The following is a 14,023-nucleotide window of genomic DNA, read 5'->3' as shown; positions in this document are numbered from 1 at the left end:
ATCATCTTGTCCTTTCCCTCTTTTTGGATTACAGTAATTGAGGCTGTCAATGCCACTTTGCTCATTTCATAATTTAGCCCTAACCCATTCATACTGTATATTTACAAAGTCTAGGAATCAGAATATCTTTACATTTTTTTGTAATAGTAAATTGTTAGTCCGTCGGGTCCGGGGCTTTTCCCGGGGGGCTGAGTCTGTCAATGCTTTGTTTATTTCCTCCTCCGTAATGGGACTTTCTAAGTTTTCTTTTTCATTTTCAGTAATCATAGGTAATCTGGCGTTATTTAAGTATTCTATTTTCCTTTTTTTTTCCTCTTATTTCCCTTTCCTTTTCCTTATTTTTTACTGCATAGACTTGTTTATAATAGATTCTAAATGATTCTGCTATTTCTTTTGTTGTATATACCATTGCCCCGTGTTCTGTTTGGATTTTCTCTATATAATTAATAGCTTTTTTCTTTTGAAGCATTTTAGCTAAATAATTAGTGGGTTTATTACCTTCCTGGTATCTTTCTTTGGCCAATTGGTTAGAGATTCTTTTGGTTTCCTGCTCCATTAGCTCTCGTAATTCTTCCCTTTTGGTCACTCATTTTTTAAACAGTTTTTTATCTTTGGGACTATTTCAGTGTTGTTGCTCCATATTAAAAATGTCATCTCTCAGTTTTTGTTTCTGATTATTTCGTTCTTTTTTTTTCCTAGACCCTAAGGCTATCAAGATACCTTGGATGTACGCCTTATGGACATCCCACAGGGCTTGTCCTGAGATCTCATCTGTGCAGTTTATTGAAAAATACTGTTCTAGTTCATTACGTACTATTTCATACCCTTCTTTGTCCTGAATTAATTCTTCATTTAAGTGCCACGAGAGAGCTTGTCTATATGGACCAGGGATCGATATTTTCATCTTTACAGGGGCATGATCAGACAATGTAGTTATTTCTATACTAGTTTCTACAACACTTTCCAATGCTCTATGTTCTACAAAAATATAATCAATCCTAGAATACGACCCGTGCACAGGGGAATAATACTTATAGTCCGCCAATTCCAGATCCAACTGACGGTTCTTTAATCTTTGTTTTATCTTTTTTAATTGTAAATTACTCATCCTCTGTGCACCTGATGTACTATCCAGTTTCGGTTCTAAACAAAAATTGATATCCCCCATCACAATTACCTGGCCTTCTCTAAATTTCTGTAGTTTGGCTAAAATTCCCATTAGGTATTTTATTGGGTTCTTATTCGGTGAGTATATGTTAGCTAATGTACATCTTATATTACCCAGTTTTCCCTTTAGGAAGAGGTATCTTCCCTCCGGGTCCATCTTTCTATCCTCTAGGGCAAAGCGGATGTTCTTTGCAAATCCTATTGCTACTCCCCCCCCCCTATTGCTACTCTCCTCACTCGGGTATTCTTTGGAGTAGAGCCTAATCTTTGATTCGTGGGTGATATGTGTTTCTTGTAAAAATATTACCTCCGCCTTGTATTGTTTTAGTTCTTTTACAATTTTTAACCTCTTATTTGAACTATTCAACCCCTTCACGTTATATGTTAAAAAATTAATAGCCATTGTTTTTATTGTCTGAGCTTTCTAACCAGACCTAATTTTTTTTATTTATACCGGGAGTTTTCTCTACTGACATTTCTCTTCCCCTCCCTTGACCCAACCCCTCCCCCCTCCCCCATCCCCTCCCTAGCCCCATTATTTCTATCCCTCTCCTCCTACCCCCCTCACCCCCCTCTCCCCCACCCCCCTTGGCCCCAAATGGGCCCCTGGGCCCATGGTCTCCCATGATATCATGTCAAACCACAGTCCCTTAGCCTAAGGTGGAGCCCGGGATGCCCCCCAAAAACGGAGGGGGGATCATCCGGCCTCCTGCACCACCCCCCCTCCCTCCCCCCCCGCAGCACCACATCACCTCCCGCCCACCCCCCCTTATTTTAGTTACTCTGGATTGCTCTAATATCCCAGCCTATTTCCTAAGTTTCCACCTCCTCCTCTCTCCAACCCGGTAGTTCGGGGGGCCTAATGTCTAATTTATCACAGAAGTCCGGTAGGTCCTCCGGGAATCTCAATCTAACCGATCTCCCCTCCTTTATTCCGATCAAGCATGCTAGGAACCGCCACATGTACTTTATGTTTTGTTCTTGCATCTTAATCAAAAGGGGTTTCAAAAGTCTTCTTCTTGTCAGAGTTTCGGACACCAGGTCTGCCAATTTCTGAACCTCTGTCCCCCGATACTGCAATGGGGGTTTTCCTCTCAATTTGGCCCAGATTTCTGCTTTGTCTTCAAAAAATCGAATCCGAACGATGATATCTCTTGGTCGGGCTCCTCCTATATTAGTCATCTTTCCTACCCGGTGGACTCTTTCAATCCTAGGAAAATCTCTTGGTTCTCTCTCTAACAGGGGATTGAAAATAGTTTTTATAATTTCCTTCAGATCTTCTCTCTTTTCTTCATAGACTGCACGTATTCTCAGATTTGACCTTCTGTCTCTATTTTCCTGATCGTCTAATCTATACAGGATATTTCTTTGATTTTGTTTAGCTATTTTCAGCTGCTCCCTTAACCTGGACAGCTCTTTAGCATGTTTCTCCGCTCTATCCTCTGCCGCTTCCACTCTAGTCAGCAGGTGTCCCAGATCTGTTCGCAACAGATTCATCTCACATTTCATCGTTTTCTCTAGACCTGTAAACATTTCTTGAATATCCCCTTTAGTTAAAATTGCAGCCAAGACGTTTAAGTCCTCTGCCCTGCTAGAGTCCACTTCGCTTTCTGTTAAAATATCCTCCGCTGACTGATCCGGTGTTTCCCTTATCTTCTTGTCTGACCCCTTTTTCTTATCTGATCTCTCCAATTGCTGCTTCCCCAGGCCGCTGGTTTGGGGGGTGTCTCCCTGGGTCATATACATTTGTATCGTACTTGTTGCTGCCTTTGGTCCTTTACTCCCCATGTTTTGATCCTTCCATTCACCCTTATTAATAAATCTCAGACGCTTTTGGTATCTCTGCGTGGCAATTCCTGAGGAGGGAGGGGGCCGTTATTGCCTTTGTCAGGCCCAGAGAACCCGGTATCAATACCCGGGAGGAGGGGGGGGCAAGAAGAAAAGGAGAAGAAGAGGGAGGAAGAGAAGAGAAAAAGGGCAGAGGACAGTATAGGGGAACTGTATTGATAAGCTGGCAGTCGCCAACTCTTTTCCCCTTTTTCTCCCGATAATGTGCCTTACTCTTACTTCCCTCACTCCACTTTGCCTCTCTCTTATGCTGCTCTTACTTCCCTTCCATATGTGTATGAGTCGCATACAGTCTTATGTCATACTGACCTCCTACAGGCTTATGTAGTTCTCTAAGTTCACAGCGACTCTGCTAACTCAGGAGGGTATAAGCAGGCTTTCAGCACGGGAAAAAGAAGAAAACCAGAGGTAAAGAAGTACCATACAGAGGTTCCGATCCTGTCCCCCACTTCCTAATCTGATGGAATAGGGTCAGTATTCTTTTTAATGCAAGGCAGTCTGTGCTCCGTAATCAAAGATGAATAAAGTAGCTCCCTTTTATTGCATTCCAAATACTCTTCTCAAGTGTTATTCTTATTTTTAATAATTATTCGAGTACCTATATAATTTCAAATATTTTCAAGCATTTCCAGGGGGGTGTACTTTAATCACAGGTCATTAATATAATTACCATCCTCTATCAGTGCTCAGCCTGCAGTTTTCTCACACTTGTGGATTTTATAGGTTTTATTCCAGAGCCCTCCTTGTACAGTGAGGGGCAGTCAGGGGGGAGGGGGGGTAGCTCAGATCTATCACAGTCCTCTGAATTCACTCCTCTCTTGTTCTCCCACTTGCACTGATGAAAGATGATTAGATTAAGGTAATCTCCTTTTAATAACTTTCAGACACACTTCTCTGACATTTGTGCTTATGCTGGTTGCTGTTTAAATAGTGTTTCCAAAATCCTTTAGACATTCCCAGGCTAGATATACTTAAATCACAGACAGTTTCATATGATTACATCTGTCAGGTCTCAGCCAGCAGTTTTCTCTGCCTTTCGTACTCACTTTTGTAAGTTTTACTCCAGAGCCCTCTTTGTGCAGAGAAATAGCCAGGGAGGGGGGCGGAGGGAGGTCTCTCAGCAAATCTGTGTTCACTCTTCTCCCTATTCTCTCATGCTGCTTACCTCCTCCAAGCTGACCATCAGGAAAGGAGATCCTGTCATCTGGGGGCTCTCACTCCCCCTCACCTACCGTGCTGCAGTTGCAGTGCTATGATGGGAAGATCCAGGAGGCTCATGTCCAGGGCCAGTGTTTTATCATATAAGGTCCCCCATCAGATATCGTCCGCTGTGTACTGTGCATGCGCAGTACACAGCAACACAGATTCCGAAAATAGCGAGGATGAACGGCGCCTGCGCACTGAGTCCAGGCTCTAGCCCCACCATCCAAGTGGACATAGAGTAGGAATAAAAAAGAGCCGAGCGCAGCGAGGCCAAGCCCGAAGCGTGGCGAGCGAAGCTCGCCCACGAGGGGCTGTCTCATTTTCACAATCCTATGTCCGCTTAGATGGTGGAGCTACCACCTCCACTCAGGCTCCTCCCTCCGTGATGCACACTACATCAAGAGAGTTGAGAGTGGCCGGCAAGATCGCCTACGGCCACATCACCCTAAATGCACCTAATCTCGTCTGATCTCGGATGCTAAGCAGGGTCGGGCCTGGTTAGTACCTGAATGGGAGACGGTCTGGGAATACCAGGTGCCGTAGGCTTTTTTTTAATATGTTGTTGGCATCGACGACCTGTTTTATTTTTATGCTTGTTTGCCGAGGTGACCATCGTGGCGTTTATCAAGAGGTTTGAGAGTGACCAGCAAAATCGCCTACGGCCACATCGCCCTGAATGCACACAATCTTGTCTGATCTCAGATGCTAAGCAGGGTCAGGCCTAGTAAGTACATGGATGGGACACCACCTGGGAATACCATCTGCCGTAGGTTTTTTTTTAATATGTTGTTGGCGTCGACAACCTGTTTTATTTTTATGCTTGTTTACCGAGGTGACCATCTTGGGGTTTGTCAAGAAGGTTTAGAGTGGCCAGCAAGGTTGCCTACGGCCACATCACCCTGAATGCTGAACCTCAAGAGTAAAATTGCTCCTAGTAAATTAAAAACTACTCCCATGTCCATCACGGTACCTACCCTCATCCCTCTTGTGGGAATGTACCAGTGTCATAAGAAACTGTGCAAAATGTGCATCTTTGTGGAACATGGTCAGAAGTCTTTCAACACCAAAGGCACTACCTATAGTCTGAGGGACTTCTATAATTGTTCCTCAGATTATGTGGTATATGGCCTTACTTGCCCCTGCGGTCTTATCTATGTAGGCCGAACTATCCGGCCGGCTAGACAAAGGTTTGGGGAACACAGGCGGTCGATCGAAGGCAAAACTGACCCACACAGTGTCCCCAGACATTTTGTCACTGCACACCATGGGTCCACCTCTGGCCTCAGGGTTTGGGTCATAGAACAAATTCCCAGGTCTCTTCCCCCAGCTTAACGCTTCAAAAAACTTTGCGCCAGGGAAACTTACTGGATCTACTGCCTAGACACCTTAGCGCCTGGTGGAATTAACGAAAGTATTGAGATTTCGACTATTCTTTGATTCCTCCTCTTTCTATTATTACTTGTTATATATATATATATATATATATATATATATATATAGTGGCAGCACGCAGGTAAAGTCACCTGGTTGTATCCAGGATGGAAAATATGTGTGCCCTAGATTCAGGCTTTATGCAGACCTTTACAATTAGAGGGGAAGAGTTAATGAGCCCAGCTGAAGTAAGTGGGCTCATTAAGACCTCTACAAAAAACCCCAGCATGCTTAGGGAGATGCTCCATCCTGGAACCAGTTTTTGTGTTGTATAGACTGGGGAGTGTGATATCTGTTCTGTGCGGTGAGTTAACGCCTGTGTGGCAAACCTCTACAACAGGGACAGGGACTGGGGCAGCACAAGGCTGCTCTCAGTTGTTAGACAGGGAATCTAAGTGTGTAGTTAGAGGTCAAGCTGACCAGGATTTATTTTCATGTTTTATTTTTGTTTGGCTGTTATATGTATCACTGCATGTAGCATAAATAAACCGCATCTTTTGTTTTTTTTGCACCTACAACGCTGTCTGCTGTGCCTGATTTTGTGTTGTGAACCCATCCAGTGGGTCACACACACCCGCTGCCGAGCTAACCCCTCACAATATATATATATTTTTTTATTATTATTATTATTATTATTTTTATATTTATTTTATTTTTAATTTTTTTATTATTATTATTTTTTTTTTTTTATATTTATATCTATTTTTATTTTTATTTCCACATCCATAATTTTCATTTTTATTTCTTCTTCATTCTTATATATTTTTTTTTTCCCCATCAATTCCTATTTATTTTGTCCTTCTTCTCCCTCTCATAATTTTTTTTTTTTCATTAGTTTTTTTCATTTTTCAATTTTTTTTCGTTTTTTTCATTAGTTTCATTATTATCATTTTTCACTTTAGTTTCATTACTAACTCCTCTTGCTTCACCACACATATATAAATAAATATATATACATGTCCATACATATATCTTGCTCTTTCTCCCATTCATTCCTCTTCTTCCTGTTTCCATTGTATTTAGTTCTGTGTCCTCACATTATTATGGTCCCCCTGCATTGGTCCGTGCCTTATTAGTTCCTATGCCTGTATATTGGTTCCGGCATCCCCGCCCCCTTTCCCTCCCCTGTGTGCTATTTATACCCCTGCCCTGATTCCAAGAGCCCAGCTTGATAAAGGAGCGCAGCTGTCCTGTCATACATGGTCTTGCCAGCTCAGGAAACGCGTTGCATCCCCTGTGACGTCATCTCCCGTCGCCCGGAGTTCCTCGTGCCATCCACGCCTCAGACTAACGCTCACTGCTCTACATCGGCCAGCTCTGCACATCTAATACAGCCCCCAGGAGCGGACACACGCCAACAGGACTCCCCCAGCGCAAGGGATACAGATGACACATCGAGGGTCTCCCTCCGGTTTGGAATCTTTACATTGCCTGTTAATGTACTACTTAATGTGAGTGTTTTTAACCACCTGTGTATTAAATAAGAATTTTACAGTCTACACTCAGAGGCGCCTCTCTCTCTTATCTTTACAGTACTAATTGGGAACCTGTTTCAGTTTCCACTGGATGGCTGCCGTGTTTGGACTGTACTTTTACCCCCTGAGAGTTTTTACCCCCCTGAGAGTGATTAACCCCTTCCCTGTCGGATTTTAAACCTAGTTAAGGAAGGGGTCCTCTCCTTACTTCTGCCCCTTTCACTCCCATTCCCCCCGTCCCTTTCCATTCCCCCTCTTGTGCTGATTGCACCTACAGCATTATTACTTGCAGCATTATTATTATGCCTTTTAAATATGTTTTTTAAATATTGTGTTTATTAAGTGTTTTTCATTTTTTGAAAAATAGTGATAGGCGGGTGGGTGTTTTTATGAGCGCCATAATACTTGTATATATTTGCTGTTTGAAACATTGTTGTGCAGCTATTTTTATGCCTGATGCCCATCATGTGCCTTATTCATTTATTGGTGACAGTTTAAACTCAATACATGAGTTACCTCCTGACATTATAGTCGTACACATGCATTAATAATTTCTAATTATACATTTACTAATTTTAGTACTCTCAACAAAAGTACTTTTACTTCTTCTCTTTTTACTTTTTTCCCCTTTTTTTACACTTTTTCTCATATATATTTATATATATATATATATATATATATATATATTTTTTTTTTATGGATCTCCCTGCCACCATAGATTGTCAGAGGTATCTGACCCTCAAGAAGTTTTATTCCCTTTTTCAAATAAATAAATTCTCCAAGGAAGCGACACTTACGGGTAAAATCCGACAAACCCTATGTGGGAAGTTTAAGCAGCTTGAAAGGTTAATACATACCACCAACCAACAATGGTGGGACCAATTTTTTCTAGAACAGTATATAAGAACCCACACTTCTCCAAGAGGTCTAAGAATTATGAAAGAGTGCCCCCCCCCCTTCTTGGATGTCGACAACTCCAAAGAACGGGCAGATCTCGCCGAATTTTGCACTGCCAAATGGATGGCTGTTCTCATCACTCATAGGAAAAATAGGTACAAAAAATTAAGTGACCAGATTCACTCGATCGTTCAGGATGTTAACAACCAGTCCAACATCATCCCCCTCACATGGTTGGATACCCTCAAAGCCAACAATAGGAGAGATGAGGACTTTTTGATTAATATCAAAATGAGTAAATTCAAGAGAGATCTGGATGATTACAATTTCAAGAGAATTTTTACTTGGAATAAAAAAACGTCTCTTTTACGCCACTCACTAGTCAATAATGTCCCAATCCATCTAATCAAGTGTCTCCTATGGGCCAGCAGAATTCTGCCTCAACCCGTCCTTCTCTGGTTCCCCTTATGAGTCTGAGACTACACACCTCTGCGGGACTCAGACTTCAGAAAAAACGCCCTAGCAACAACCATTCACCCTTACCTTTATCTAAACATATCCCTGCAAATACAAACCACGAACCAAGGAAACAATACAGTAAGGGTAAAAATGTGAGGAACACCAAAGAGGGTTTGGTTACCTCCCTCAACCGTTTTTACAATAGACCAGTTACAATAGCGACCCATGTTCCCAGTACCTCTGGGCCCGAGAATTATCCCACTGAAGCATATTTTTCTTCCACTACCAGTACCACCAATACAACTCCTGGTACACCCAATACCGATTCCCCTGTATTATCAAATTCCAGTAGTACTAATAACAACACTCAGGCCATCTCACTCACTGGTCAACAGAACCTTTCCTCAAACCTAGATGGAACTGAGGTTCCCTGTCAACCCATACCACACAGCATCAATAATACGGCTACTTTTTTAGTGCCCAGTCCTCCTCTGACAACCACATCACGAAAAAGAAAACTCACAGAAGAGGTTGCAGAGGAGGACGCAACAGAACGGCTAAACCTGCAGAAAATAATAAAACGATAAAGATTTTTAATCTTTCTAACCAAACCCTATCCCCTGCTGATATTTCTTTATTGACCCACGGCCTTACTTTCGCTCTCACTAATCGACCTAACCCCTTCCTTTTATTTAAAGACCTCAACAGTTATATTAGAAAACTAACATTGAAGAGACATTTCCATAAAAAAAAACAAAAAGCCCAACTCAAGACTCTGGATACACTAACCGCCTCTCCTCCCACCCCACTGTCTTACTTAATGAGCCTGAAACCAGTTCTGAAAACCTTGAATGCTCCATTTTGGATCTATCCAATACGGAAGATGATCTACTAAGATCACTTTCACAACATTTAACCACCTCGCCCCCCATTGTACACACCAGTCTGAAACCAAAATCTATATTTTTTGCCACCCATTCAAAAGGCCCATATCTAGAAAGCTTTTATCGAGTTGTCTTTTTTGACATGATAAAACTCTGCAGTTCTTCCTCCAACAACTCACATAATTTGACGACTTTAGAAACTAATGCCTTAAAGCATTTCACCCAGGCCAGTGATATCGTCATAAGATCTGCTGATAAGGGCGGAGCTATTGTCCTCCAGGAGAGGGACGACTATATTGCAGAAGCCTTAAGACTACTCAGACCAATCCACCTATATCAAGCTAAAAACAGACCATACTAATATTTTTGCACAAGCCGACCAACTCATCAAAATTGCCCTTTCAAATGGCATCATTACCAAAATTGAAAGTTCCTTTTTACACAAAGATCATCTTCCTAAACTCCACAAAGATCAGCAACATCCCCCCGGCAGACCCATAGTGGCATCCATGGACAGCGTCACTTCTGGTTTCAGTCTCTACATTGATCAATTTCTACAACCTTTAGTCCAATCCCTTCCGTCATACATCAGAGACGGAACCCACCTCCTGGAACTTTTGTCCTCATACACCTGGGAACCCACATACATGTGGGTGTCCCTAGATGTTAGCTCATTATACACATCGATCCCACACTCCTTTGGCATTACAGCTCTCGAACATTTTCTGACCAGTGATCCTCTAATGAATGCCCGTCAGGCTTCCTTCATTATTGAGGCCACTAAATTCTGTTTGACCCACAACTATTTTATTTTCAACGGTGACTTCTATCTACAACAACAGGGCATGGCTATGGGAGCCAATTTTGCTCCCTCTTACGCCAACCTCACTATGGGCTACTGGGAACACCACTATATTCAACACAACAATCCTTTTGCCCCAAACATTATCTTCTTCGGGAGATATATAGATGATTTGATAATCATCTGGGATGGTACTCCAGATAGCATCAGGCCATTCATCAAGTACTGCAATAAAAATACATATGGCCTCTCTTTCACCCATGAGAGTAACCAAGTATCCTTAGCCTTTCTGGATCTTGAACTCGGCCATGACGGCCCCCTAATATATGCAAAAAACTATACAAAGCCTACTGCGGGGAACTCATACCTGCACTTCAAAAGCTGTCACTTTCCAAAATGGATTAAAAATATACCTAAGGGACAGTTCTGTCATTTGAGACAGAACTGCACACGGGACATTGATTACATCCAATCCAGCTCGTCCCTCAAAACAAAATTTAAAGAAAAACAATACCCCGAGAGTCTCGTGGAGGATGCATACCAGCTATACCTACACGGCAAACCTAAAAAAGTCGATCCTAGCCAAAGAGACCATTCCAGCAACGTCATTACCACCTTTCACTGTAAGCACAAAAAAATGGAGAAAATCATAATAAAACACTGGGGTATACTACAACAAGACCCCCACCTGAAACATATTCTTCCATGTCGGCCCAAAACAACATATCGTAGGGCGCTCAACCTCAAGAGTAAAATTGCTCCTAGTAAATTAAAAACTACTCCCATGTCCATCACGGTACCTACCCTCATCCCTCTTGTGGGAATGTACCGGTGTCATAAGAAACTGTGCAAAATGTGCATCTTTGTGGAACATGGTCAGAAGTCTTTCAACACCAAAGGCACTACCTATAGTCTGAGGGACTTCTATAATTGTTCCTCAGATTATGTGGTATATGGCCTTACTTTCCCCTGCAGTCTTTTCTATGTTGGCCGAACTATCCGGCCGGCTAGACAAAGGTTTGGGGAACACAGGCGGTCGATCGAAGGCAAAACTGACCCACACAGTGTCCCCAGACATTTTGTCACTGCACACCATGGGTCCACCTCTGGCCTCAGAGTTTGGGTCATAGAACAAATTCCCAGCTCTCTTCCCCCAGCTGAACGCTTCAAAAAACTTTGCGCCAGGGAAACTTACTGGATCTACTGCCTAGACACCTTAGCGCCTGGTGGAATTAACAAAAGTATTGAGATATTGACTATTCTTTGATTCCTCCTCTTTCTATTATTACTTGTTATTATATATATACATATATATATATATATATATATATATATATATATATATATATATTATTTTTTATTATTATTATTTTTATATTTATTTTATTTTATTTTATTTTTTATTATTATTATTATTATTATTATTATTATTATTTTTATTTATTTTTATATTTATATCTATTTTTATTTTTATTTTTATTTCCACATCCATCATTTTCATTTCTTCTTCATTCTTATATATTTTTTTTCCCATCAATTCCCATTTATTTTGTCCTTCTTCTCCCTCTCATAATTTTTTTTTTCATTCATTTTTTCAATTTTTTTCATTTTTCTAATTTTTTTCTTTTTTTTCATTAGTTTCATTATTATCATTTTTCACTTTAGTTTCATTACTAACTCCTCTTACTTCACCACACATATATAAATAAATATATATACATGTCCATACATATATCTTGCACTACTCTTTCTCCCATTTATTCCTCTTCTTCCTGTTTCCATTGTATTTAGTTCGGTGTCCTCACATTATTATGGTCCCCCTGCATTGGTCCGTGCCTTATTAGGTCCTATGCCTGTATATTGGTTCCGGCATCCCCGCCCCCTTTCCCTCCCCTGTGTGCTATTTATACCCCTGCCCTGATTCCAAGAGCCCAGCTTGATAAAGGAGCGCAGCCGTCCTGTCATACACGGTCTTGCCAGCTCAGGAAACACGTTGCATCCCCTGTGACGTCATCTCCCGTCGCCCGGAGTTCCTCGTGCGTTCCACGCCTCGGACTAACACTCACTGCTCTACTTCGGCCGGCTCTGCACATCTAATACAGCCCCCAGGACCGGACACACGCCGACAGGACTCCCCCAGCGCAAGGGATACAGATGACACATCGAGGGTCTCCCTCCGGTTTGGAATCTTTACATTGCCTGTTAATGTACTACTTAATGTGAGTGTTTTTAACCACCTGTGCATTAAATAAGAATTTTACAGTCTACACTCAGAGGTGCCTCTCTCTCTTATCTTTTCACCCTGAATGCCCCTCATCTTGTCTGATCTCGGATGCTAAGCAGGGTCGGGCCTGGTAAGTACCTGGATGGGAGACTGCCTGGGAATACCAGGTGCCATAAGCTTTTTTTTAATATGTTGTTGGCGTCGACGACCTGTTCTATTTTTCTGCTTGTTTGCCGAGGTGACCATCGTGGCATTTGTCAAGAGGGTTGAGATTGGCCAGCAAGTTCACCTACGGCCACATCACCCTGAATGCGCCCAATCTCGGATGCTAAACAGGGTCGGGCCTGGTTAGTACCTGGATGGGAGACCGCCTGGGAATACCAGATGTCGTAGGCTTTTTTTTAATATGTTGCTGGCGTTGACGACCTGATTTATTTTCATGCTTGTTTGCCGAGGTGACCATCTTGGCGTTTGTCAAGAGAGTTGAGAGTGGCCAGCAAGTTCACCTACAGCCACTTCACCCTGATTGCGTATGATCGTGTCTGCTCTCGGATGCGAAGCAGGCTTGTCCCTGGTTAGTACCTGGATGGGAGACCACCTGGGAGCAGCAGGCGCCGTAGGATTTTTTTTAATATGTTGTTGGCGTCGATGACCTGTTTTATTTTTCTGCCTGTTTGCCGAGGTGACCATCTTGGCGTTTATTAAGAGGTTTGAGAGTGACCAGCAAGAACATCGATCTGAATGTGCCTGATCTCATCTGATCTCAGATGCTAAGCAGGGTCGGGCATGGTAAGTACCTGGATGGGAGACTGCCTGAGAATACCAGGTGCCGTAGGCCTTTTTTTAATATGTTGTTGGCGTCGACGACCTGTTTTATTTTTCTGCTTGTTTGCCAAGGTGACCATCTTGTCGTTTGTCAAGAGGGTTGAGAGTGGCCAGCAAGATCACCTATGGCCACATCACCCTCAATGCACCCAATCTCATCTGATCTCAGATGCTAAGCAGGGTCGGGCGTTGTAAGTTCCTGGATGGGAGACCGCCAGGGAATACCAGGAGCCGTAGGCTTTTTTTAATATGTTGTTGGCGTCAACGACCTGTTTTATTTTGCTGCTTGTTTGCCAAGATGACCATCTTGGCATTTGTCAAGAGGGTTGAGAGTGGCCATCAAGATCGCCAATGGCCACATCACCCTTAATGCACCTGATCTCGTCTGATCTTTGATGCTAAGCAGGATTGGGCCTGCAGTAATATAAATCCACGGACTAAAGGCTCTCAGAACTCTCACCTCCAAATAGAAAAAAACAAGCACATCAGAAAGAACTGGCCAACTTCACTCCTCGTCTCCAGCCACCAGGGGGGTCCTCCACTGTAGCAGATTATGCAGCGATATTCTCCACAACGGGCCACAAGGGGGCCATATAATGCATATACAATTATACTGCAGTAGCAGGGAGGATGTTCACAGAAGTGTGCAGCTCAAATATGTAATAAAAAACATGGAGAGAGAGGGAAGGCTCTGATAGTGTAGTACTTGGTTAAAATATAAGGGTTTAATTGAAGAAATAAAAATCGGACTCTCACATTTAGATAAACAAACAACAGCACAAGAAGAAAAATGGTGTATTGGCGTCTT

At 42.4% G+C, this 14,023-nt stretch overlaps 2 pseudogenes; both read left to right on the top strand.

The window, feature by feature from the left end:
* Positions 1-4,645: 4,645 nt before the first annotated feature.
* On the top strand, positions 4,646-4,764 carry LOC143990976 (5S ribosomal RNA; annotated as a pseudogene).
* Positions 4,765-12,677: 7,913 nt separating this feature from the next.
* LOC143990912 (5S ribosomal RNA) lies at positions 12,678-12,786 on the top strand (annotated as a pseudogene).
* The last annotated feature ends 1,237 nt before the right edge of the window (positions 12,787-14,023 follow it).

The sequence above is a fragment of the Lithobates pipiens genome, unplaced genomic scaffold (assembly GCF_037356315.1).
Source record: "Lithobates pipiens isolate NorthernLeopardFrog02 unplaced genomic scaffold, aLitPip1_a1.2 Scaffold_18, whole genome shotgun sequence".
NCBI lineage: Eukaryota > Metazoa > Chordata > Amphibia > Anura > Ranidae > Lithobates > Lithobates pipiens.
Note: the sequence above shows the minus strand (reverse complement) of the source record. Positions and strands in the feature narration are given on the sequence as shown.